The sequence below is a fragment of the Hyla sarda genome, chromosome 4, assembly GCF_029499605.1.
Source record: "Hyla sarda isolate aHylSar1 chromosome 4, aHylSar1.hap1, whole genome shotgun sequence".
In the NCBI taxonomy this organism is placed as follows: domain Eukaryota; kingdom Metazoa; phylum Chordata; class Amphibia; order Anura; family Hylidae; genus Hyla; species Hyla sarda.
The window spans coordinates 368,710,975-368,735,628 of NC_079192.1; the positions used below are offsets into that span (position 1 = coordinate 368,710,975).

The following is a 24,654-nucleotide window of genomic DNA, read 5'->3' on the forward strand; positions in this document are numbered from 1 at the left end:
CCCCATAGGTGGCCTGCCCCCAGGAACCACTACCACAACCCACCCAAATCATTTTTCTAATTATATCTTTTTAATTAATTAGATTACAGCAGAGGGCAGTGCAGTAAAACACTGTGCTGCAAAGCATGCATCTGTGCCGCACTCTGCTATAATCAAATGTACCCTATTCTGGTTAATGTAAAACTGCCCAAAAATTTGTGAATATTCCCACATACTGGGGGAGATTTATGAAAACCTGTGATAGGAAAAGTGGAGAAGTTGTCCATAGCAACCAATCAGGTAGCTTCTTTAATTTTTAAGAAAGCCTTTGAAAAATAAATAGAAGCAATCTGATTGTTGCAATGGGCAACTGTATCACTTTTCCTCTCTGATAAAGAGCCCTCTCCCCGACTGACCAAACCGGTACCAGAAAGTGTCTACTGACAGTATAGGTGATTACAATGACATGACTCACAGGCAAGGTCTTGTCTGGTCGAAGTCGTTCAAGTTTCCTTTTCTTCTCCATCTGGTCTGGACCTCCATGAAGACTTCTCTCAGCTCTGGCTTGTCTCTGCAGAACCTGCACACATTTTAGGCTCCTTTCTAAAGCATCATCCCCACCTCTATACAAACTCCACATCAATATTGCCTCACATAGTAATTGTGTTCACTTTATGCCTCCATACACAGAGACAGCTCTCACACGTGCTCACTGCCCCAATACACATTCCCCCTTACACACACGCACACAGCCCCCATATACACATACACAGCCCCCATATACACATACACAGCCCCCAATATGCAGCTTCTCTTGTAGGCAGTCTGTTGGTGCCGGCAGGCTTTCAATTAGGATGCCACTGACAGTGACAAGTGACATCCTCCAGCACGGCCTCCAGAGCAAGAGGACGTCATTCGTCACTGCTGCAGACCGGAGCTCACTGACTTAAAGTGGCTGCGACGCTACCAGTTCAGCATTTTGGGCCATGGCCACTTAGTACAGTAAGCGGCAGCGGATGCTGCTGCTGCATCGGGGCTGGGGCTAATTTTATTCTGGCCAGGGTGGGCTCTCATTACTGAAAAATTTTTCATATGAAACTACCGGCAACAAATTAGAAATACCAGACGTACCGGCTGGATGCTAACTCTACATACACCCCCCTCCCCCCATACACACATACAAAGCCCACACACACATACACAGCCCCTACACACATACACAGCCCTCCATACACACATACAGAGCCCCCATATACACACATACACAGCCCCTACACACATACACAGCCCTCCATACACGCATACAGAGCCCTCCATGCACACATACAGAGCCCCCATATACACACATACACAGCCCCTACACACATACACAGCCCTCCATACACGCATACAGAGCCCCCATATACACACATACACAGCCCCAACACACAGTCCCCCATACACACAGCCCCCACACACAGTCCCCCATACACGCATACACAGCCCCCACACACAGTGTCCCATACACGCATACACAGCCCCCACACACAGTCCCACATACACAGCCCCCACACACAGTCCCCCATACACACATACACAGCCCCCACACACAGTCCCCCATACACACACATACACAGCCCCCATATACACGCATTCACAGCCCCTACACACATACACAGCCCTCCATACACTCATACAGAGCCCCCATATACACACATACACAGCCCCAACACACAGTCCCCAATACACACACAGCCCCCACACACAGTCCACAAAAAAAGCATACAAAATGTCAGTGTACTGCCCTCCAGACAGCGCTCCCTTTCGCTCTAGCCCTTGATCTGGACAACAGCCAGGGCAGGGCAGGGTTGGGATGGGCAGGTCAGGCGTCGGTAATTAAAAAATAAAAATGAATGTGATGATATCGGCGGGCCCCCTCTCTGCTGTGACTTACTGATTGCCTGTACAGAGGAGTACAGTCACAGTATATAGCGGTCAATGACTGACTCACTCACTGATTCACAAAAAAAGAAAATAGAAGTTTGGGCTCAGTCGGGCCCCCTGGGGGTTCGGGCTCCTTACTGGGGTACTGGTTGTACCCCCCTGATGGTGGCCCTGAGGGCTAGATCAGGGAAGTTTTGTGTTTGTTTGTTTTGTGTTTGTTTTTTTAGGAGCAATTGCATCTGATTTAAGTTTATTTATTCGTGGCACTTTTAGGATATGTTTAGATGTTGTTTGGAAGTTTTTATATGAATTCCGCTTGGATATTATCTGACTCCTAGGCCATGCGGCAGATTTTAAAATCAACAAGGTCTGAATGCAGCCGGATTCACATGGCAGAATTTATGCACTGAATTCTGAATGAAAATTCTACATGAAAATTCTGAATGAATTTAGAGCCAATACACTTCAATGGGATCCCGCTGTCCCATTCACACAGCAGAATTTACATTACAGGAATTCCATTGAAGTGAATTGGCTATAATTTTCAGGCAAAATTCCATGCAGAATTCAGTGCAGAAATTCGGCCGTGTGAACCCGGCCTTATAGTGCTATGAGTGTAATTTTCTGCTTGTTACTGCTGATTTATGGAGCATTGACTTCTCTCCTCGTTCTTCTGTAGTGTGGAAAGGATTTAATAGTAAATGGTTAATTGCCCCATTTGTGCTTAGAGGAAACCATAATACAGCCACTGTGGCATCCGCTTTATACAGGATTGTATTTCACAGTGAGACAATTGGTAGTGACTCATAGTATCTATTGGTGTCAGGAAATATAATTTCTCACATAACTCACAGCTGCCGTACGTTGAGCTGTCATTCGTGTCTTTGTTGTATTTGTTCCAAAAATAAGGACATAGCCTGGAATGAAGATGCGGATGTTGAGTACAGCCCTGTTATTTTAACCATCTAGAAATATATATTTTTATAACTGGCACATTCTGTTACACATTACTTTTGCTATAAGTTCCTCTTACAGTGTTGACCTTTGGCCCAGAAAAGGAAGTTTACTTTTGACAAATTTTATTGTAAAAATAAGAATTAAAGGTGTGAGGGAGCATATGGAGGATCTTAGTAGTAATGGTGTTTTGGGAACAGTGTGCCTGGAACCTTTTTAGGGGCACCATTTAACACTATATAAAGACAATTGTGGCTGGCCCTTTTGGGAAAGTGTGGATAGTACTATATAGGGACCACTTTGGTTAGCAGCCTTAGGCTGCATTTAGACTAGCCTAAGGCCCATCCTAGGCCCTTCCTGACCACAGGTCTAATATCCTGAACTGAAAGTTGTCAGGCCAAGACTTGTGGCTGTAATGTGGGTGTAAAAATATGGCTATATTAGGCTAACGTAAACAGCCAGTATTTGTGGGGGCACTTTTGGAAGTATCGTAGGCTAGTAATGAGTGAGCAAGTAGCTAGTGCTAATCTTTGAAAAGTTTTTTGCAGGTGTCTCCTGCTTCTTCTGGCAAGTAGAAGCAGGATACACCTTTTTAAATGGATGTTACTCGTTCAGCCTCTGCACTAACGCCTATTATGTATACTCTGTCATGCCCATAATACATTGATTTTTTTTTTTACTGCAAGTGTTGAGTGCTGTTCTGCTTTATTCCTCTTTTTTTTAAATGTTTATGCTGCATTTATTGCTTAAACAAGCCCTTTAAGTATGTAGGTCTCCCTACAATAGGTAGCTTCCCTGCATAGGTAGGTATGTTGCCTTATTAGGTGCATAGGACCTCTGATAGTTATTATAAGAAATATTGTAAATAATGAAATTTGTGCCTGCCTGTAATTTTCTCCATCTGTAAGGTTTAAGGTTCATGGTTAAATCACCCTATGTTGTACTACTCTACCACTTTGTATATTTACTTTATTAATTTCTGTACTGAAGCATTTGCTTTTTTTGCTGTTTTTTATTTTTTAAATTTTTAATTTCTTTAAATTTATTTTGTGGTAAAGTTGTAGCTTTGAAATGCCTGTAGACATGACAAGGGTAGACAGGGAAACACTGTTGTTTTTTTAAATAACTTTAATAACGTGAAGTTGATTCAGACTTTGACCTTCAAACACTTTGCTACAAAGGGAATTGTGGCCAAAGGTGTAATTGTCTGTGTTAAAGTTCATTTGGATTTTTATTCACTCTAATAACGTATTGATCTGTGTCACAGAAGGTTTCATTCTAAATGGCAATGGAAGAGAATGGGATCTTACATTTAACGTGAGCTGCACTTCAGTAGGATATGACTTTTATACAGACTCCCTTATTGATACTTACGAGCTTTAGCGGGATGTTGTATGTCATTCAGATGTCCAAAGCCATTTTACTTTGTAATATAACAACACAGTAAACTTTGTTTCTTATTATTAGTTTTTATTAAATACATTTAAATGAACCATAAGTAAATGATCAGACCTCCTAGTAGTTCATGCTAGTTCGCAATAAATAAATAAAAAAATCCTTGGCAAACCCATTTTTTATGTGGAGATTTGTTTTTGTTTTTTCCTTTATTTACTTGGACTAAATAATATTAGCTGTAACAATTAGGATATATTCACAAACATAAACAAATTCATGGCAATTTTTGTCCATGACTTTCAAAAAACTAAGACAAAAAAAAAATGTAACCGTACTGATTTACAAAATTATTGGAAAAGGTGCATTGCAATGGTTTTATATAGTTTTCACTATGATTTTGTGATTATTGTAGCTTTTGAACAACATCCCTGACATCCCCCCCCCCCCCCCGTTTCCTTCAGTCTTCTTTTATGCTATTCTTTTTCTCAAATTTTTTTGTCTCCTTTCTTTGACATGCTTTTTTTTCTTTGTTGCTTTTTATATTAGACTTAAGAGGGTTTACCCTCCTTGCTACCCCAGGTCGCTGCGTTTGGATTCTTGTCCCTGTTGTAATGCCAGTGGCCTTCATTGCGGCCTGTTGCCTGTCTGCCTCTTATTTTTTCATGGCCTGGTGGCTGCGGATTGTTGTTCTGTTACCTACCCATTGTATTCTCATGGTACTGCCCTTGCCTTGTTCTGTTTGTACCCTTGCCTACTACTCTTTGTGTTTCAAAATAATACAGTAGTTTGGAGTAGCTATATTAGTCCAATGATGCAGTTGCAAAATCATAGAATGTTACACCGTTTTCTTTGAACTAACAATATTTTGTAGAGACACGCTTATGGTAGTCCTCCCTTTATCAAAAGCTTGTTTCTACAAAATACTGTTAGTCTAATAACAAAGTTATTGCAAGATTCTGAAACATTATATGATTTTGCATCTGTTTTGAAATAATTACATGATTTTTAAAAGAAAATAATCATTTGTAAGCTCCAAGGTTGTCAACCATCAAGCAATTCCTGGCCAGTCTGTAAAAATAGGAAACTCCTAGCTAGTAGTGAAGCAATGTTTTCAACCGCCATAGATTGACCTGGATTTGTCAGTGGACGTAGCTAAGCAGGGGTTGGTCCCACTAAGCCCTAAGTCTCACTTTCCAGTTACCAGAAAGGGATGTAGGGCAGGAAACAGGGCCGCTTGGCCATGGGCATGCTAGGAGAGAGAAAAGGTTACACGGTCAGTTGTGTGGGGTTCTGTCACAACTATAATCTATTTCAGTTACATAGTAACTAAGTATGCAATCTGAATGTGAAATCTAAAGAAAGCAGATGTCGACATATCTGGAGCTATACTTAATGGAGATCTGTTACAGGATAACATATTCTATGCTTAATCCTCTGACGTGATTATCCATACAGTGCTAAAGGCTTAACCTCATCTATATCAATGTGGCTCAGCAGGTTAATAGTGCACTTGGTTATGTTATACAAGTTCTGTTCCTGACTGTACCATTGTGCATCCATGAGATTGTAGAGCAGGTTACCATGTGCCACAATTGACTGCGCAATAGTCAGGTTAAAATGTATCTGTGCCGATATGGCTCTTCAAACCGGTGAAAGCCCCACCCAAGAACATAGAAGTAGCATGTTAAGAGGGCTTTTCATTCAGGACCTTGACTCTACTGTATTTGTTTTACTAGGCATTGTATGGCATAATGCTGTTCAGTGGTTCAAGAAAATGGAACACTTCAGAAAACTTTTCCCTATGCCTAGAAATGGTGATGTCACGCTACAGAACCACACAATTATATCTTAAAAAAGGGATAATAAACAGAGGTTATAATAAATAAATGATTACAGATCAGTGGAGGTCTGGGTGGTGGAATGAGCCAAGAAAAGTACGCAATTAGCGTGTTCTCTCCCAGCTCTGTGCCATGTGACAGAGATGGACTTCAGTGTAAGTCTATAAGACAGTCTCTGTCCCACGCAGAGAGCGAGAGCAAGGAGAGAAATACTCATCTACTTGCTTCTCTTACTTGTTCTAGCAATCTCTACAACATGTTGAAAGTTCAATGTGACAGGTGCACTTAAACACAGTTACACTGATCCGCATACTGTAACTAAGCTGTGACATCAATGTGACATTATAGTACAGGAATGTAGATCACACTGTCCTGTGGCATTCTATGCTGCAACTCCTAGTACGTTGTAGTGAGGGGGACTGTGTCTGTTTCAGACAGCATTAAATAGCTGGTAGGTTCTTTTTTAATCATTGTTGATCCTAATTGAAAGGAAAATATACGGCCCTATTCATACATAACTTGGAGTACTCATCGTCTGCAAAAAAGTATGCAGATTTATCTCCTGAATATAGTCAGAACATTGTCAGTCCCAGGAAGATGCTGTTTATCCTTGAACAACGTGCACAGTATGATGCAGATACATTTTGTTTTTCCTATTGGTTACCTTACTTGGTCTAAAGGGCTTTGCTTCATAGAAGTAGACACTAGTATTACAAATGACCAAAGAATACCCTTATGCCCCCCATGTCAGATCTCACTAGCATCGACATATTTTTACAGGTGTTCACAAGGGAAATTGAGTGTCTGAGCCAATCTAAAAGTTACAAACAACACAATATGACCAAGGATGAGTTGCAGGCTCTTATCGCCTTAGAGAAAAACGACAAAATGATAATAAAACCAGCCGATAAAGGCGGTAACTTGGTCATAGTAATATACAAAGGACAAAGGTGCCCTGCACTCACCGCTATAGTCCAGGTACTCCTGCTCCCATCTCGGGTCACGGCTTGGACACGGAGGACTCGGACAGTGGAGCGCTCAGAGGCGACTTCCGGCGGTTTCACGCATAGGAATGCGCTTTATCCGGCCTCAAGTTTTTAGCCTTCATGAAACATCTGAATCAGAATAGGCTGGATCTCCGGTTTACACATGAAATTGATGCAAACACACTGGCTTTCCTTGATGTCAGGATCACTAAAAATGGTGAGGGGGGTCTGTCATCTACACTTTTTAGGAAGTCTACAGCAACTAACAGTTTGCTCCATTGGAACAGCTTCCATCCCCCAGCACAAAAGAAAGGGATCCCAAAGGGTCAGTACCTGCGGGTACGTAGAAACTGCTCCAATGACCAAGAATTTTTTCGGGAAGTCAGGAATCTACGTGACAGATTTTTACAGCATGGCTACCCTCAAGATGTACTGAGAGGGGCCTTTCAGTTTGCACATAACAAAAACCGGACAGCCTTATTGGTACCCACTCCTCCAAAGCCGGATGATGGGGCAACCCGCATTATAGGCACATATGACACACATAGACCTGCGATCTTAAAAATTCTATCTAAACATTGGTCCATATTACAAGCTGACCTCCTATTGGATAGGGTAATAACAGATCGCCCCTTAGTGACCTACAGACGGGGTAGGAACTTGGGTGATCGTCTCACCCATAGTCACTATACTCGCCCTTTAGCGCCAGGCACTTGGCTGGACCACCGTATCACAGGGAACGTTAGATGCAGCGGCTGCAAGGCATTTCCCTTTATGCGTAAGACCAACAGCAGCTCCTCTACAGGAGAATCTTTCACACTGAGGGACTTTGTCAACTGCCGTACTAAGGGCTTGGTCTACTTGTGTCAATGTAGTTGCCCAAAAGACTACATAGGCAAAACTATCAGGGAGTTTAGACGTAGGGTGTGTGAGCATGTGAACGATATCACACATCAGCGTGACACACCCTTAGCTAGACATGTCCATGAAGTTCATGGTGATGACCCTAGAGCGAAATCTTTCGCAGCCCTTGAGGTCATTCGTCCATCTCCTCGAGGAGGAAATCTCAATATACGATTATTACAGAAAGAAACCTCCTGGATATATAAATTTAGATCTGTGGCCCCCTCTGGTCTTAATGAGGTTTTATCCTTTACCTCGTTTATATAACAACTTAGGTACACCAATATGAACATCCTCATTGCAGATGCTATTCATTTCCTTTTCCCTTCCCTCCCCTTTCTCCCCCCCCCCTTTCCTTCCCCCCCCCTCCCTTTTCCTTGCATCTTTCCACTTTCGTATCTTTACTGTGCTTTATTACAGGGAGGTAGACTGATGATGGGGTGAGATCATACACCCAACACCGTACTTACCTGATTAAGTTTACCCTTGAGTGTCAGTAACCTGTTAAGTACATTGACACAAAATAGTGTCTTGATATTTAACATGATGAGAATATTAGTTCTCATACAGCATCTGATATCTGTGTTGTTATATTGTCACCATCTATCTAGCAACACCCTAGAAATTGGCACTAAGTTTGATTTTTTTATCATCCATTACTTTGGATCCATAGGAGTTTGTTTTATTGAATATGGAAACAATGTATTCATTTTTGCTTAGCGTCATGCTTACAGCCCAACACCTATAAGTGACCCATAAGTAACCTGCCAGTCACCACATATCGCCAGGCTAATCTAAAGGACTACACCTTCTTGTTTTCATGTATGAAGGCAGTGAGGCAGCGTTTCTTCACTTCTTGCGTATCGGCATTAACACAGGAGAGGGCGGGCTAAGAATTGGCTGTGGATCCGCCCGGCCGACACGTCACTTGGTCATGTGGCCTGAATTCTCGGGTCACATGATTGGGAGGATGCCATGGTAACGAGTCCTCTTCCGTGGCAGCGCGATCAGGATATCCGGGTCGCATGCACGGGGGGAAACCCTGGCGACACGTCCCCCTTCCATGACAACACGACGCATCCGAGTCATGTGACCAGCTGCACTTCAGGTTTCATTAGGCCGATGAGCGCGCACTGAGATAGAGGGCGTGAGCTGAGTGAGGCAATCTGGCGTCTCACGCAATGTCCGGCCGCCTCTTACAGGTGAGTCTTACTTGTACGGGCTGCCCCTATTAGTTAGCAAACCACGGGGAGGGGCTTATACACACTACATTATCCAGATACCGGGCCAGTCTGAGCATGGCCACTAGCAGTCCTTATATATCCTGCTCCTCAGCAGCCATCCAGGATTGTCTCCCACCTGATTGCCCCCAAATTGTCCCCTGATGGGGGGGGGGGGGGGGGCACGTGAAACGCGTTGAGACTATGCACCTGAGTGATTTGCCAGTCTTAATCTGATAAGTATATGGGTTCAATACCCCCTTTTTTCCTTTTAACACATCACAGATTTATAACCCTGTAAGGTGATTGTGTGCCAGTTGACTCCTATCTAAAAACGACAAAAAACAAAGCGCTCCATGGTGTAATAAACGAGTAATTTGTCAGGCAAATTATGCACTGAAAGAGGAGGCTCACCTGGAAGTGTTGTGTACCCACATACACAACAATGGTGAGCGCATGTAGTGTCCGCAGCCAGCCTTCTGAGCAGGAGGTATATGGAGGCAGACTTCAGACAATGGCGCAGGTCACAGAAGAAGCATGGATAGGTAAAAGCAAGGGTAGTTTATTCTCCCAGCATGCAACGCATTTCACTGCAACAGCAGCTTCATCAGGCATCTGACTCATATAGGACATCTGAGTGTCTATTACATATGAACCTTTAGCAGTGGTCATTTTTTCTATAGACCAACTGAACATCTTTCATTTATTGCCTATTATTACTATCTTGTTGTATCTGAAATAACATCTTTATCATTACTATAAGAACCGAGACTGTGTAGGGCATGTACATATCCATCTGTGGTTACATGCCATCCATAATCTCTGTTTGAATATATATGTTGGATGGCCCATGCTACTACCATCTGGGCTACCCGCCACTGGAATAATTTTGGCCACAATAATCTAGTTAGATAAGTGACCTTATATCCATGGTCCATTATCTAGGTGTCTCTCACTGTGATACTACTATAGGCTGTCCCTCCCTATCCTATAGCTAGTTAGGGTTCCCCAGTAAGACAGAGAGCCCCTCCCCCTCCTTGTCCTAGGTCAGTTTTATCTAAGGACAGCTTAGGCCTAGGTTCTGGAGCGGGCCGCCCTTATAAGGGCGTCAACTCCGCCTAGCGGCAGGAGTAGCCTAGGGTTATTATAGGGCGAGTTGCAGGTAGTGGCCACACGCACCATTTGGCCTCATATATCCACCCTGCAGGTCCCTACCCTATTGTTCCTTACCTTCACCCCACCTTTAGGTAGGATACATATACTTATTTCTGACTGGTATACACCCTGTGCATTTGTATATATCACTTGTAAGACTGAACTGAGACCATTCATCAGGGTTGCTTTGCAGCAATAAAAATATTTTTTCTTTTCTTTTTGAGTTTGGCCAGTGGATCACAATTGGATCCTTTTTAAGCGAACTATGTATTAAAAGTAAAATTTTAGTGTTTTTTTCGGTGAAATAGTATTACAAATGCCACATGGTAGATTGGAGTTGTTACACCAGGGCCTAGGAGCTAATTACATTTCTAGTTAGCCAGTCCATTTCTTAGCTATACAACAATGCAAGGGTGACTAGCCACATATGCTATCTAGGACCCTTCCTCTGTAAGAATTAGAATGGGGGCCATATCAATGTTTATCTGAATTTCCCTGAAATATAAGCTTTACTTCAAATGTCTTCAATATGGCTGCATTTAGGATCTACATTAAAGCTGGAACACCTGACACCCCCCACACACATTCCCCCACACACAGATATGGTTCTACTGAGCCACTGTCAAACTTAGAACTGTGATGGGCGGGGGTGTTGGATTTAGATGTTATGGCCATAATGTAAATACTCAAATGTGAATGGTTTAAGAATAGATATTTCCTAGTGTGTTTTCATGTGAAATTACTCATAAATTGGAGAAAAGAAATGAGAAAATCCCTTAAACTATTTACATCTTCCCGTGCGGTTTCGACTCGCATTATTCATACATCTGTGTCCTACAGAATATTTTTTTCACTCTTGATTTGTATATAATGTTATTTCTCAACTGCCTTATGACAACTTCTCTCAGAAAGGAAATAATTGGAAATTCTAACCTTTTGGATTCACGAGTAGAGTCTCATTTGTATGCGCCGGATGCCTGTTGCCACCTATTCTTTTAACCTGCTTAGCCTCCCTGGTTTATATTTTCTGATTAAGAGGAATCCTTTTGAGGGACAAGCTTTGTATTCCTTTTGTTCTTTCTGCAATTCTTATTTTAAATCCTAAGATCAAAGCAAGTGTAATATCTGTATATTTCCAATAGTGTGAGCGCCTGTCTGATTACATTTAACATTGTGAAATGGACCAAATGTTATCTGTGCTGGAGAGTGATCGATGTGAAATAGTAGTTGGATGTGGGATAGATAAAAAATGATCACCTCTGGGAAATTTTTCTGAGAACCTCCTGACTTTATCATTATGACATCGTAATAATCTTTGGCAGCTGCAATTGAACTTGATTACTTCTGTATCATGCATCAATTCTAAATTTTTATAATGTATTATTTATTTTTTTGCCATTGGTTAATACACAGTAAACTATTTATCAACACAGTTTAATCTTGTTTTATCTGAACGGAAAATTCCCATATAAATTTTTTTATTTCTTTCATTAAAATAGTGTACAATGTTTTTCTATGTTAGATAATAATAGTAGTAGTAATTGGCATGTTCACGTCTTCCAGGATACTGTACCAAGAAATGTGGGATCCAGCTTAAATAAATAACATTATCTTGTGACAATAGGGCCTTTCAAGGGGTTGGGCTTTGTAAGACAACAAATGATCAGTTGGTTCTTAAAATTGATGCATTAGAAGCAGAAAAAATAAGCAAGTACTTTGAAAACGACCAAATCGGGATGGGTAGATGACTGGGTCAGACAAACTCCAAAATAACAAGTCTTGTAGGCATGTTCCCGATATACAGTAGTTGGTATTGTTGACAAGAGTTCTATGGGAGGACAACTGGTGAATGTGTAACTGGATCATAGGCACTCAAGGCTCATTGATGTTGACAACTTGTAGGACTTCAAGGATCTTGTAAATTCTGTGCCCCAATAAGTCAGAGCTGCTTTTACAGCCCAAGGGGACCTACAGCACATTATATATTTGTAATAAATAAAAGGTGTGAACACTTATAATTGTCAATGATATCTTTGGCAAAGCGGATTATTGAAGCAAAGAAACATTTTCAATTACCATATTAGGAGATTGAAAGATGTTTAGGATAATAGCAAAGGTTCTACATTCTTGTAACTAACATTCTGGAGGACCTGCTACTTCTCTTCACGGGCAGCCCATTGATTTAAATGGAAACTGTATAACAATTATTTTCTTCTGTAAAGGCATTGCAGTAGAATTGAATAGTTCCTACTGTGTTTCTGTGCAGATTACTGCTTATCGCTACTCACAGTCCTGGGACCCTGACACTTTCTGAAGTAAATAACCCTTTAATGATTATCTTTTCATGTATTTTACTCTAGAAAGTGTGGGCGCTCCATAGAACCAGTCAAATATCAGGAGGATAGGAATAAGAGACAGGGATGTTAACGTAATGTTTAAACAGGGCTTCTATTTTTCAGTCAAAAAATCTGTTATGCAAGGTTACAATGTCCCCTTTTTAAGCTTTAACTCCATATTCAAATTCTCATCAATGGTATGGGTTTCTCACACGCTCATTTTCAGATTGACTTTCACATAGTTTTAAAGCCCAATGACATAGCTGTCTTCAGAACCTGTGCTGATCTGGGCTAGTCTTAAAACCTGGAGTGGCCCAGGAAGAGGATAAAAAGCCCCACTACCAAACCTGCCTTTTTTAATTTTTTGAAATCCAGGCGCAATAACTGAATTTACCAACATCCCTTGCAAGCCAAGTCTCTCCATGGATTTTTACTTTTTTTCTGGATTTCCCATATCGAACTTAATTTTCCCTGGATGAGATATGTGATTTCTGAAACCTGGGCCCACATAGGACAGGCATCTTGGAAAAAATAAAGCAACCCCTGATGACCATTCCTGTCACTGTCTCACAGAAAGTACAGTATGTTGCCCTCTCACTGTTGGAGTTCAACAAGGCTCTGTCCTAGGGCCCCTACTCTTCTCTATCTACACCCATAGCCTGGGACAGATTATAGAATCCTGAGGCTTATAGTACCACTTCTATGCTGACAACCCTCAAATCTACCCCTCTGACCTCATTCCTATCCTAATTCCCAGATTGTCTGTCAGCAATTTATTCTTTCCTTCATCTCCCACTTTCTCAAATTCAACATGGAGAAAATGGAATTCATAATTTATCCTTCATCCTGCTCCACCCCCCACCCCCCTTTAACAGTCAATGACTACACTCTCTCTCCAGCACCACAAGTCCGCTGCCTTGGGGGTCACCTTTGACTTGGTGCTATTTTTCAAGCAACACCTTCAGACCCTTACCACCACCTGTCACCTTCACCTTAAAAACATCTCTCAAATACGTTCATTCCTCAACTTTGAGTCAACTAATTGGTATTGGTACATGCTGGCCTTCCATTAACAAAACACTTGCTCCCCAACTAATCCACCTTTCACCTTGCTTCTCCCCTGTGTCAATCCTTTCATTGCCTACCTATTGCCTAACTAATTAAATTTCAGCTGTTCCCCATAACATACAAGGCCGTCCTCAACCTGTACCCCCCTCGTACATATCTGACCTGATCTCCCATTACTGCTCCTCATGTAATCTCCGTTCATCTCAAGACCTCCACCCCTGATCCGCACTTCACATGACCATCGCCAAGACTTTTCCCGAGCTGTCCCCATACACTGGAACTCACTACCCTGACACATCTGACACACACTAAGACCTTTTAACCCCTTAACGACCACCAATGTAAACAGACTGTTGAGGCAGTCAAGCACTGCCCAAGCAGAGAGGGTTCCGGCTGCCATAACGTTTTTTTATATTATTTAAACTAGTTATAACTGGGGCAGCTCTGGCCTTGAATTGGGGTGGGGCCAGGGCCACAATGCAGTCAGTATTACAGCACTGGCTGCTAGTATGAGACGTGCCTGTGCGTGGCACGTCAATAACCAGCAGCCAGTGTGAGAAAACGCCGGCCAATGATGTCGGCCGTCGTGTCCATCCCTCTCCCTGTTCGGCAACGCAATGAAGGAGCTGCAGCCGCCATCTCTGTTTATAAATTAGTTATTTACTCATGGGGATGAGGGCTCTGTGTATGGAGGGCTGTCTGTGTGTGCATGGAGGGATGTGTGTATATGGAGGGCTGTCTATGTGCGTGCATGGAGGGCTGCGTGCATGGAGGGCTGCCCATGTGTGTTTATATGGGGGCTGTGTATGGGAACAGTGAATACGTGTGTATAGGGCAGTGATTCCCAACCCGGGTGCCTCCAGCTGTTGCAAAACTACAACTCCCAGCATGCCCAGAGCGCCCTGGTATAGGGGCTGTGTGTGTGTATTTTACCCCCGCAATCTCCTGTACGGGACCGCGGCAGTTTTCTGGAAGGGGGCATGTAGGTCCCTGCATGACGCATTGGCCGACATACCCCTCCATGTATCCCATCGAAATACATGGAGGAGGCATGTCTGCTGTGGCTTTTGCTGGGGATGACACAACGCTTCCTTTAGACCGCCACTGCCCTGTACTGGAGATCGCAGGGGGCCCCAGCAGTCGGATCCCCCACAATCTAGAACTTATCCTTTAGGTAGGGGATAAGTTATATTGCACTACAGTTCTCCTTTAACCCCCTTTACTCCTCCCCTTCTAGAAATCATACATTTTTTTCATTTTCCACCTACAGACCATATAGGGGCTTGTTTTTTGCGTCACCAATTGTACTTTGTATTGTATTGACATCACTTATTTTTTAACATAATCTGTGGTAAAACAAATTAAACTTGAGTGGGGTGAAATAAAAAAAATGCTATTTTGTACATTTTGGGGGCTTCGGTTTCTACACAGTGCACTTTTTGGTAAAAATTACACCTTATATTTATTACGTAGGTCCATACAGTCACAAGGATACCCAATTCACTGCAATGGTCCTGATCGGCTCCCCTGAGCACTTTACTTTTATTTTAGATGCCGCCATCAACTTTGATCATGGCGTCTAAAGGGTTGATGCCAGGCATTAACCCTGGGTCCTGGCTGCAGATAGCAGTTGGGACCCACTGGGTTTGAAGCGAGCTCAGCTCGTGAGTATGCTTCAAATCCTTGTAATGGGACCAGGGCATACAGGTACACCCTGCATCCTAAAAGGAGAAAGGTCACCCAATACACTGGGTTATAGTGTGGGTGAACAGAAGACCAGTGTGGGGTATCATACTTATATACATACCTGCAGTCTGGGGCCCGGTTCCTCTGAAGATCTTCTCTAAATTGTGTGCTGGAGGCGAGCCCACTGGCTGGATTTGAATATCCATGATGGCTGGTCACTTGAGCGCTCACATAACCAGCAAACATGAATATTCAAATCCAGCCAGCGGGCACGCCTCCAGCGCGCAATTCAGAGAAGACAGTAGAAGATTTTCAGAGGGACCGGGCACCGGACTGCAGGTTTGTATATAAGTCAGAGATTCCGCATCGGTCTCCTGTTCACCCGCATTATAACCAGGTTTATTGGGTTTAGTGTAACTGTTTTCCTTTAACAGGTTAAAATAATGTAAATAAACATATGTTATATCAACGCTTGCATAAATGTCCAAACTATTAATATATAACGTTAATTAAACTGCATGGTCAATGGCGTACACGTAAAAAAAATGAAAAACTAATTCCAGAATTGGTCATTTGTGGTTGCTTCATATACCAGAAAAATGTAATCAGAAAGTCCCTCAAAAACAAAAATGGTACAGATAAAAACTACAGATCACTGTGCAATGAATTAGCCCCTATGCATCTCTGTATACGGCAAACAAAAATTGTAAAAAAATAAAAAAGTAAAGTAGGTTAGTAAGTTAAAACAAAACTTTTATGAATTGGGTATTAACCCCTTAAGGACGCAGGGTTTTTCCGTTTTTGCATTTTCATTTTTTCCTCAACACCTTCTAAAAATCATAACGCTTTCAACTTTACACATAAAATTCAATATGATGGATTATTTTTTGTGCCACTAATTCTACTTTGCAGTGACATTAGTAATTTTACCCAAAAATCCAAGGCGAAACAGAAAAAAAATTCATTGTGCGACAAAATTGAAGAAAAATGTAATTTTGTAAATTTTAAGGGATTCCGTTTCTACGCAGTGCAATTTTCGGAAAAAATAACACCTTATCTTTATTCTGTTGGTTCATACGGTTAAAATGATACCCTACTTATATAGGTTGGATATTGTCGTACTTTGGAAAAAAAAATCATAACTACATGCAGAAAAATTTATATGTTAAAAATTCTCATCTTCTAGCAGCAAGCACAGATTTGGAGGTACCACTATTAGATAGAAGTGTAACTTTGTTGTAGAATAGTGTGACACTCAGGACATTGCTGCTATACACTGACTGCAATGTTTACAACCCTACTGACTAGAACAGTATTATGGTGATATATATGGTGATAATATTTCTCCTTGTACACTGGTATTATTGGTAATACTGGTCTCCGGATACAGGATTTGGTCAGTAACAGTATGATGGTAATAAAGAAGGAAATTCATCAATTGTTATCTACTATGTGTACTGTTTTCGAGCAGAAAAGTCGTGTTTGATGTTACCTTCCTGCGCCAAATTCTGGCTCCTACGCCCATGGTACCTGTTTAGACTGCTTTAGGCTAAGTTTCCACTTTTTCCACCAGTTTTTGGAAAACTGCCACTGCAGTTTTTGAGCCAAAGCCAGAAATGTATTCAAAAGGAATAGGACATATAAAGGAAGGGTTTATACTTCTCCTACCTTATGGATCCACTTCTGAATTTGGCTCAAAAACTGCAGTGGCAGTTTTCCAAAAACTGCCAGAAAAAAAAAAAAAAAACAAGTGGAAACCTAGCCTTACAGGGATAAAGTAAATGAGTGTAGGCCGCTGCAACTTTTTTGCGACTTTCAGCTAAAAGTTGCACATAATGAATCAGTGCCCACTGCATAAAACTAGTCTAAAACACTGCAAATGGTGGTTCACTTTTTTTAAATAGGATCTAAAGCAAAAGTCATACAGGAAGTGACCTGAGACTTTTTTTGCGACAATTTAAAGGGGTATTCCAGGCCAAAACTTTTTTTTATATATCAACTGGCTCCGGAAAGTTAAACAGATTTGTAAATTACTTCTATTAAAAAATCTTAATCCTTCCAATAGTTATTAGCTTCTGAAGTTGAGTTGTTGTTTTCTGTCTAACTGCTCTCTGATGACTCACGTCCCGGGAGCTGTGCAGTTCCTATGGGGATATTCTCCCATCATGCACAGCTCCCGGGACTTGACATCATCATTGAGCAGTTAGACAGAAAACTTCAGAAGCTAATAACTATTAGAAGGATTAAGATTTTTTAATAGAAGTGAATTACAATTTCTGTTTAACTTTCCGGAGCCAGTTGATGTATAAAAAAAAAAAAGTTTTGGCCTGGAATACCCCTTTAATACCGAAAAAAGGTTCTAAATAGCTTGATGAATTGCCCTCAATATTCCTCCTTGTATACTGGTATTATTGGTAATATTGGTCTCAGTATAGAGGTAGATATATAGATATATAAATACTTATATGTGTGTGTGTGTATATATGTGTGTATATATATATATATATATATATATATATATATATATATATATATATATATATATATATATATATATACATCCAAAGAAGAAGCGGCACTCCAATGTAGCAAAAAAACACAGTGCCGATTCCTTTCCACATATACATTTTTATTTTTGTTAGGTGCTCTATTATACCCAACTATGATTGACATTTGGTCCCTCCTTTTTGTGGCTCCGCTTTCACATAGCCACACGCACGACTAAAATAGGCTGCTTAGTCTAAAATGCCCAGGCCTATTTTTGGTCCCATTCCGTCCTTCGATCCCATCATCCAGCATGGCGGAAGGAGGTCCCCTCACCTGCCTCCGGCCATCTACAGGGGTCTTCTGCTCTGGTCTAAGATCGAGCAGACCAGAGCAGAAGATCGCAGATAACACTAATCAGTGCTATGCCCTATGCATAGCACTGAACTGCATTAGCAATCATAAGATTGCTATAGATAGTTACATAATAAAAGTGTTAAAAAAAAAGTAAAAAAATGTGAAATAACCCCTTCCCAATAAAAATTTACATTTTCCAATTTTACCCCCAAAAAGCGTAAAAATACATTTGTAAACATACCGTATTTTATATCGCTGCGTGCATAAATGTCCGAACTATCAAAGTAAACTATCAATGTAAAAAATAAAAAAGTCCAATATTGCTGCTTTCATGTCACATTTTATTCCCCCAAAAATTATAAAAAGTGATTTAAAAGTTTCATATATACAAATGTCGTATTGATAAAAAGTACATATTACGGTGCAAAAAATTTGCCCTCATACAGCCGCGTATACAGACAAGTAAAAAAGTTATAGGTTGTTAAGTTAGGGCGATTTTAAGTACAATAATAAAACAGTAGGTATAGATGGGTATCATTTTAATTGTATTAACCCACAGAATAAAGAAAACATGTAATTTTTACCGTAAAGTGTACAGTGTGAAAACGAAACACTCTAACATTTGTAAAATTGTGGTTTTCATTTCAATTTCCTCACAAAAAAAATATTTTTTTGGGTTTGCCGTACATTTTATGGCAAAAGGAGAGGTGTCATTACAAAGTACAATTGGTCATGCAAACCTCAGACAGAAAGGAAATTTTAAAAGAAAAGAACTTCCTGTGAATCAAACAGCATCTGATAAGTACTGGAAGGATTAAGATTTTTTTACAAATTTACAAATCTTTTTAACTTTCTGTTTTCCAGTGGAGTACCCCTCTACGGTCAAAAAGGGGTTAAGAGCAACCCAAAGACCCATCTATTTAAGCAATCTAAGATCTAATAATCCTGCTGCCACTGCACTTTGAAATGCTAGTTTACCACCAGCTAACAGATGAACTGCTGCCCCAAATCCCCCCCCCTGCCCCCAAACACACACACCTACTGTTTCTTTTCCCCTCTCCTTATGTAGATTGTAAGCCCTTGTATGAGCACAGAAGACATTGAGAACTCTTATAATAGGTACATTTATGGTAAAAATGCTTAAAGGGGTTATCCGGCATGAGAGAAACAGAGCAGATTTCTTCAAAAAAAACTGCACTAAGTTTGTTTGTGGGTTGGGTGTAGTTTTTCATCCCGTTCCATTGAAGTGAATGGAGCCAAGTTGTAATACCACATATACCACATACAACTCAAGGACATGTGTGGTGCTGTTTTTTGAAGAAATTAGTTCTGTTTTTTTTTTCTTACTTGTTAACCCCTTTAAGTACCTGGTGAACTGCAAGTTATCAGTCCTTATATGACACAATCTGACTCTTTACCTGCAGTTCTTTATATTTAATAACCTCCATAAACTTTAAAATTACTTTGTAAAATAAAATGTTGTGTGGAAAGTTTCACATGATAAAAGACTAAATTTAGCACATTATTGCTTTTTATTGCTGCAAATTACACACCTTTGCTACAATAGCCAATACAATAGCTACTAAATTGCCCATAAGTGAGAGATTAAATATGACAGATGTGTATGTCAAGAACAATATATTATTACAGAATAATGAAATTAGAATTTTCTGTTAAACCAGTTGCAAGTTTGGCTTCGAAGCAGTATAAGGCTTTGTCTGTGGACCAGAAGATTAATTCCTTATCCAGGGTCGTAGTGTAAAAAAAAATTAAAAAAAGGCCAAATAGAACATTACAAGATATGATTGTGCATTTTAGTGTATAATTGCCCTTTTTAAAATGACCATAATTGAAAAAAATTCTAATGATAAACGAAGTACTAAGACTTATTGGGGAAAACTTTTGAGCTATTTTAGCAGCGTCTCATTTACGGCCTCGTACACATTGCCGTTGGACTCCGCTATTCAGAGTTCTGGCAGCAATTCTGTTAGAACTACGGAAATTTTGCATGCAGTTTCTGTTGTGTTCCTAGCCATTTCAGGGTTCGTTCTGCTCAAGTTAAAAAAAAATTAAAAAAAAATTAGGCATGAACAGGACGACAATGTCTATGTGATCCAAGCCTTAAAAAAAACTATTTTTGAATGATTACAGAATTCTAGAAGATCATGGTGACCTAATGCAAGAGACTATAAAGGTCATTAAAATTGATACAATATAATCTTTGAAGAATTGTGGAATTGTAGACCAATTAACAAAATATAAACACACAATTAACAAAATATAAACACATAATTTTTCACTTTTGCAGTGATCTCATCATGGTGGCAAAGTTGTAACTATGGAGTCATAGGTTCAAATCCAACCATTTTGTATATTGGTGAAGAATTCAATTGATCAAGTTGGTTTCTAATTTAAAATCCAAGAACATTCTGGTAGGTTACCTTCTCTTAAAAATAACTCCATTTATGTACGTAAAAGTGTATGCATCATTTATGGGTACATAACATGAAAGCATATATCGATACATAGGTCACTAATATAGAGCTTTAGGCTAAGTTTCCACTGCGTTTTTATGCGTGAAAAAAACACCAGAAAAAACTCCAGTGCAATTTCCTAAGTTTTTTTCTGCTGTTTCTGCATTTGAGTGGAAATTGAATTTTTGGGCCCTTTGGGTTTTTTTCTAAATTTCTTGGATACCAAAAATTAAATAAAAAAATGTATTTAACAAAATATTTATTTTTTATAACGAAATTTTTATAAATTTTTAATAGTGTGTGTGTTTCACTTTTTTTTCTCTATTCTTTACATTTTTTAGGTAGACTGTTCCACGATGGGAGTAGTAGTACCTGTACTAATAGACATATCGCCCCAAGTGTCACTCCTGACACCAGATGTGATCGTCCATAATATAGCAGAGATGCGGAGCGGCTATACAGCACTCACATCTCTGATCTATACTCCGGCCAGTGATATGTATAGAACATCACTCATTCATATTTTCCGCCCAGAGAAGGTATTGGCCGGATGGTTGCAGCCAATCCCCGCTCTCAGAGGGAAATATGAATGAGTGATGTTCTATTCACATCATTGGCCGGCCGGAGTATAGTGCAGAGTTGCGAGCGCTGTAGAGAGCTGCTCCGCATCTCTGCAATAGATAGGACAATCAGTACGGGTGTCAGGAGTGACACCCGCTGTGATCTGTCCTTAACTGCAGGTACTACTGCTTCCAACATGGAGAACACTCTGCTCCATGTCGGGAGCTTTAGTACCTGCATTAATAGACAGATTGAAGTGAGTGTAACTTCTGACACCTGTGGCGATCTGTCTATTAATGCAGGTACTACAGCTCCCAGCATTGCGCAGTGTGTGCTCCATGTTGGGAGCAGTAGTACCTGCAGTTAAGGAAAGTTCACAGCGGATGTCACTCTTGACACTCGCTGTGATCCTCCTGTATAATGTATAGATCCGGCCGGCAGCTCTTCTATGGTCCCCTGCACTGACTTCTAAATACACCTATTCATATTTCCCACATAGAGTTGTGATTGGCTGGAACCATCTGGCCAATCACAGCTCTCTGAGGGAAATATGAATAGGTGTATATATGCAGCAGTGCATGGGACCATAGAAGAGCAGCTGGCCGCATCTATAAATTATACAGAAGGATCATAAGGGACCTGGGGGCGATCTGTCAATTAGTACATGTACTACTACTCCCATCATGGAACAATGTGTTCCATGCTGGGAGTAGTAGTACTACCTACAAAATTAAAAAAAAAAGAAAAAAAGTGAGAAACACACAGACAATACATCTTTATTATTGCCGGCTACATTTTTTGTGCCCTGCCTGCCCACATAAATTGACCCCTGTTTAAAAATTAATACAAATTTTGTTATAAAAAATATACATTTATTTAAATGCAATTTTTCCATCACTATTGTATCTTTTTTATTATACATTTTTTAATGGTACCCTACGAAATTTTATTAAAAATAAATCTTCAGTCTAAAAAAGAATAACAAACGCCTGCAAAAACGCTAAAGTTAAAACCCATATGGCATTTTTCTTGCCGTTTTTTTACTCCCATAGACTTCTATGGGAGAAAAATGCCACGATTTCCGGAAGAAAAACACCATAAGCTCAACATGCTGCGACTTTTCAAAACCGCCAAGGAGCTGAAAAACGCCAGAAGGATTAAAAAAAACGCCAAACTGAAAAAAAATTTAGCTTTTTTTCATTGATTTACAGCTAACATCTGGCCGCAGTGTTTTTTCAATGAAAAAACACCATGGGGGCCGTTTGGCATTTTTGGGGGCAAAACGCCCCCCTAAAAAAAAGTGGAAACTTAGCCTCACTGTGTTTTTGCTGTGTTGATACATACTTCTGCTATGGTACTACTTTTTCACATTTTATGCTGCAGCCTTGTGCTACTTCATGATGACAAAGTGAAAACTGAATGTTAGAAATCTTTGTTTATTTATTAAAAAAGAAAAGCTTAAATATTGCATTGACATAAGTATTTAGACCCTTTACTCAGTACCTGGTTAAAGCATCACAGTCGTTTAAAAAAAAACTTTTGACATGTTATCCTGACATGTCAAAATTAAGATTGGATGAGGTCTTAGTCATGAGACATACTGCAATTTTTTTTTTGTTTGAACATGTGTCTGCACTCTTCCCCACCCCCTCAGCCCAACCCTATATAAGTAGCAGGTAGCTACACAAGGGCCATTTCTTTCCTAGCAGCCTCCCAGTCTGACTGGGAGAGCTTGGTAAGTGTGCTATTACGCCTTGTTCACACTGGTGTGGTGCTGTGCGGCGTCCATTGCTGCCGTGGTGCAGTGTCTGCGTGGGGGGAGGGGGGTGCGTCCCATTGGGGCCGCTCTGCCAGTGGGTCATTCCCCCCCGTGGGCACTGGAGCCACGGCGGTGGTGGTCACCGCCCAGTGCTACGCCATTTTAAGCTAGGGACGTTAGGGACCCACTCTGAATAGGTGGCCTTGACGTGGCAAGTGGGCTTGTACTTTTTGATCAAAAATGCATACTAACAACCTGTTAGTTTTTGATATTATGCTGAGAAGCAATCAGATCATTATACAAGATTGTAGATGTGCACCATGTCTGTTTTTCTACCCGAATTCATACTGCAATTTTGAGTTACAACCGGTTGAATGGCGCAGATAGGCCATCAATTGCTGATTGGTGAGTAGTGGTGCTGTATAGTGGTGGTGCTGTGAAACTGCAGCTAGACTCCCAGTGAAGTGAATGGGAGCTGAGCCAGAGCCCACATTATAGAATAAATGGGCACAGCTCCTTCTTGAAAAATTGTCATCGGATTAGGCTTTAAGTACCCTCCCCATGCTAAGGACACCCAGCTGTATACCACTTCCTTTGACATTACTCCTGCACTACAACAAAACATTAGTACCTGTCTCTGCTGTCTCTAACATCATGTCCTCTCTCTATCTAAAATTGAATCTTTCAAAAACTGAACTACTTGGGGAGGTTTATCAAAAATACAGAAAACAAACACTGATGGAGTGGTGCAGTTACCCATGGCAACCAATCAGATTGCTTCTTTAATTTTTAGAGTGACCTGTTAAAAATGAAAGAAGCAATCTGGTTGCTATGGGCAACTGCACCACTCTTCCTCCCTCCCTTGTGTTTCCGCCCTGTAATTTTTTGACATATTTCCTGCTCTGTCTTGCCTGCATTGTGTTTATGCTAATAAAACTGACATAAAATCTGATCATTTGAAATGTGTGATAGATCATTTTGTAGGGAGGCACAAAAGTTGAGGACATTTTTTATTGTGTCGGTGTCACTTATTAGTGCTTGTATATCTCACGTAGTTGGGTGTTTTGTAAATGTTATCCACAGTTATATGACTCAATAGTTAAACAGATGTCTGGCACTTCTGATTTGGTATTTTGACCTTTGCATTTGACTTGGTCAAAGTTTAAGGATATGATATATTGTAAGTGACTTATGAAATATTATATGACTAATATGTTGTTTTTTGTCATGTTAAATGTCTAAACAAATTTGTTAGATGGGGTTCAATAATAACAAGTGCTTTCCATACAGTATTTTCTGTTATGAAGGGGTCCCCTGCACGCTCAGTAGAACTACCACTCTGGTGGATCTGGCCTGTCTATGTATTCCATCAATAATCTGCATTTAATACTACATATTCCCTGGAGTGGACAAAACAATCCCAGCGAGAAAACTGTCTTTGATGAATGGGTTTATGCAGACAGAAATGCCCAAGGCTTTTTTTAATCATTCTGTTTGGTTGAAAGAGTGTTTGGTACATGTGCGGGACCTTAGTGTTCCTTGTGAATCCATGAACTGTTCTATAAGCCTTTTTATC

The 24,654-nt window shown here is 40.5% G+C and overlaps 1 protein-coding gene across 2 annotated transcripts in view; it reads left to right on the plus strand.

Moving 5' to 3' along the window:
- ATP10B (ATPase phospholipid transporting 10B (putative)) overlaps positions 1-24,654 on the plus strand; it is a 479,113-nt gene that overhangs the window by 265,405 nt on the left and 189,054 nt on the right. For both annotated transcript variants that reach the window (XM_056516674.1, XM_056516673.1), the window contains one exon: positions 20,593-20,716. The gene's annotated coding sequence lies outside the window, so the exon portion shown is untranslated. The remainder of the gene's footprint in view (positions 1-20,592; positions 20,717-24,654) is intronic.